This window comes from Chaetura pelagica, unplaced genomic scaffold (genome assembly GCF_000747805.2).
Source record: "Chaetura pelagica isolate M959 unplaced genomic scaffold, ChaPel_1.0 scaffold422, whole genome shotgun sequence".
Classification (NCBI taxonomy): Eukaryota; Metazoa; Chordata; class Aves; order Apodiformes; family Apodidae; genus Chaetura; species Chaetura pelagica.
This window is the reverse complement of record NW_009952444.1, coordinates 141,645-145,225: the sequence shown is the minus strand read 5'-3', so window position 1 is coordinate 145,225 and position 3,581 is coordinate 141,645.

The following is a 3,581-nucleotide window of genomic DNA, read 5'->3' as shown; positions in this document are numbered from 1 at the left end:
AGCAGGGCGGCTGGATTGAAGGCAGCAGGGCTGGGGGACGCGGGGGGCAAACGCAGCCTCTGGAGCCGGGCACCGCAAGCAGGGTGGGACCGGAGACAAGAGGTGAGCCGAGGGGCTGAGCTTCGGTGGCAGAAGCGTCTCTGAAGGGCTGGGTCCTGGGGGGGACCCTCCGGGAGGCTGAGCTCCTTCTTGGGAAGGAATTGTAGGACCCTTGTGAACCTCAAGTTCCCCAGATTTGAAGCCTCCTGGAGATGCACTTGAATCTTGCTGGAGAAGCTGGAGTCAGAATTAGGCTGTTGGGAGCAGAGCCCAGGGGTGCTCGGGTCTGTTACTGCTGATCTGTTGGTACTGGGGGCTTTGGTGATGGTGTGGGACAGCTCTGTGCTTTTCTGGGGTCAGAAAATGTTTTATTAGGGGCCAGAAATCACATCCCGTTGAAGCCCATTGTGGGGCAGAGAGGGAGGATGGCTGGGAATAAATGCTTGGGGCATGTGGAAAGGATCTGTTTTGAAGAACTGAGTTGGTGGGAGATGTTTCCCTGGAGTTGTCTCCGGGAAGTGCTTCATTTGCTTTGGTTACTGCTCTGTGATCTCCTGGGGCAGACATTTTCTGGAGATGTATCTTTATGTTTCTCTGCTGTTGCCTCTGGAGCATCCTAGCCGGGATAATGTGGAGGGAAGGCATGCAGTAAGGCTTCCAGGTGTCACCCAAAGTGCCCCTGCCAGCAGCCTCCAGCACTTGACCTGGGCAACCAGGCAGTCCTGGAGCTGCTCTCCCAGAGCCCAGCGTCCCTCAGCACCCCGGGGAGGGGTTTGCTGGCAGCCTGCCCCCACCAGCAGGACCTGGTCTGGTCCCAGTTTGCATCCTGTACGACCGCTGGTGCTCAAGACTCTGGCTGTGATGCCTCTCTCTCCCTGCTGCCTCTCTGAGCTCAGTCTAGAGAGAAATGAGATCGCCTAGATCTGGACCAGCACGTTGTGCCCTGGAGACATCCAGGGTCTGTGCTGGCAGACAAGGGACCCTGTGCCAGTTCCTCACAAGCTGGTGCAGTTTGTGAAGCTGTTGCCTGTGGGGCTCAGGGGACCTCGGTGCCTGGCCAGTCTATGCTGGAGCACTGGGGTTTCCAGTGTGGAAAAACCCTCTTAGGTAAAGTTCAGGTGCTGGAGCTGAGCTGTGAGTGAAGATGCCCTAGGGGGATGTCTCTGTCATCCGTTCTGTCCTTCTCCCAGTGATCCAGCTTCCTGGTGCTGGAGCAGCCACTAGCTACCCTGTGGTTTCTTTCCCAGTCTGCCCAGTTGTATCCTGGAACTGTGTTGGCTTCGTTTGCCTTTTAGCAGTCTGGGTGTGTGCTGGGAGGAGTCTGGGAGGAGTAACTCCTGCTCCCGTTACCCCCCCCGGTGGAAAGAGTTCCCGCTGACTTCATGGAACCTCTGCCCGGGAGGGCTGGTCCGAGCTGCCCACGCGCCCTCAATCAGGGCTTGTTCTGCGGGAGCCGAGAACGTCAGACCTGGTGAAGTGATGAAAAAGCGTCGTTTGCAGTGGCTGTCCTGGTCAGGGCTTCCAGCTCTCATAAGGAGCTCTTTGTGTGAGAGCCTTGGCTTGCGTTCAGGGGCAGGCTGGGGGGAGAGGAAAAGGTAAATGTTCTGGCCCGGTGGAGCAGCCAGGTGTTGGGAACGGTGCTCCTGGCAGGATGCAAAACCTCAAGGTGGTGTGAAAAAAATGAATGGAATGCTTCCCCCCCGCCCCTCCCCTTTTTTTTCCCCCCCCCGATCTTACAGTTTGTCTTTAAAACCTCTGTAAAATATTTGTTGGGGAAGCTGAGTCATCACTTTTTGCTGCTTTGGCTCAGTTTCCTGGCTGCTGGCTGTGTGAGGTTACTGCTTTGGATCACAGGAGCAGGGGAAAAAGTAATTCCCGGGAACTCAGGTGAGCTTGGGGATCATAACAACATTGTTAAATTATCAGAAACACAAACAAGTGTGGTACTTAGCACGAAGGTCTCCACTTGTTGTTTGCCTGCTCCTTTAGCTGAGGCTTTGGATTTGAGAGCTGTCAGACATTCTGCCTTTAGCCAGCAGGAAAAAGCTCATGTCTCAAATACTTGCCTGTTCCCCAGCCCTGGATTTTCCATCATCACTGAGTTCCAGAAGCTGAGGGTTCAGGAAAAAACAGGAGCTGTTGTGAGGCTGGTTTTTAAAAATGAGACAAGCTGGGAACACAAGTTTTGTTGTTGAACAGCAAGCCCAGGGCCACACAGCCATTGAAACCGAGTTTCTGTTCCTTCCGGTGGTGTCTAAAGCTGTTGGGAGGGGGTCAGGAATATATCAGGTGTAATACTCATTATAAACTGCCACATTTTGTTGTCAGAGCAGCCTGGGGATCAGGTCAGGAGAGCCAAATCCCAGATTGAATCTTGCCAGGGATGTAAAGAGCAATAAAAAAAGCTTCTATAGGTATGTTGGGGATAAAAGGACAACCAAGGAAAAGCCCTCTCCTGAAGGAAACAGGAGACCTAGCTATGCAGGATATTGAGAAGCCTGAGGTTCTCAAGGACTTCTTTGCATGAGTCTTCTCTGGCAAGTGCTCCAGCCTCATTGCAAAGGCCACAGCAGGCGAAAGCAGGGACTGGGAGAATGAAGCACCCCCCACTGTAGGAGAAGCAGAGTTTCATTATCATCTAAAGAACCTGAAGGTGCACAAGTCTATGGGAAATGATGGGGTCCATCCATAGGTCCTGAGGGAGCTGGCAGATGCAGTTGCTGAGCCTCTGTCCATCACATCTGAGAGGTCATGGCAGTCTGGTGAGGTTCCTGGATTGGAAAAAAGGGAACATAGCCCCTGTTTTTAAAAAGGGGAAAAAGGAAGACCCAGGAACTACAGGCCAGTCAGTCTCACCTCTGCCCAGGTGATCCTCCTGGAAAATCTGCTAAGGCACATGGGAAATAAGGAGGTGATTGCTGACAGCCAACATGGCTTCACTAAGGGCAAGTCATGCCTGACCAGTCTGGTGGCCTTCGACAAGGCTACAGAGATGGTGGATGGAGGCAGAGCAACTGATGCCATCTATCTGGATTTGTGCAAGGCTTTTGACACTGTCCCACATGACATCCTGGTCTGCAAACTGACAAGACATGGATTTGACAGGTGGACCACTCAGTGGATAAGAAATTGGCTGGGTGGCCCCACCCACAGAGTTGTGGTCGATGGTTCAGTGTCCCAGTGGAGGCAGGTGCCGAATGGTGTCCCTTGGGTCAGTGTTTGGGTCAGTGCTGTTCAACATCTTTGTTGGATACATGAACAGTAGGATTGAGTGTTTCCTCAGCAGGTTTGCTGACTATACCAAGCTGTGTGGAGTAGCTGCCACCCTAAGGGAAGGGATGCCATGTAGAGGGTCCTTGACAGGCTGGAGAGGTGGGCAGTGCCAACCTCATGGGGTTCAACAAGGCCGAGTGCAGGGTCCTGTCCCTGGGTTGGCACAACCCCCGGCACAAATACAGACTGGGGGGAGAATGGCTGGAGAGCAGCACCAAGGAGAGGGACTTGGGGTGGGAGGAGATGAGAAGCTGGACATGAGCCCCCAG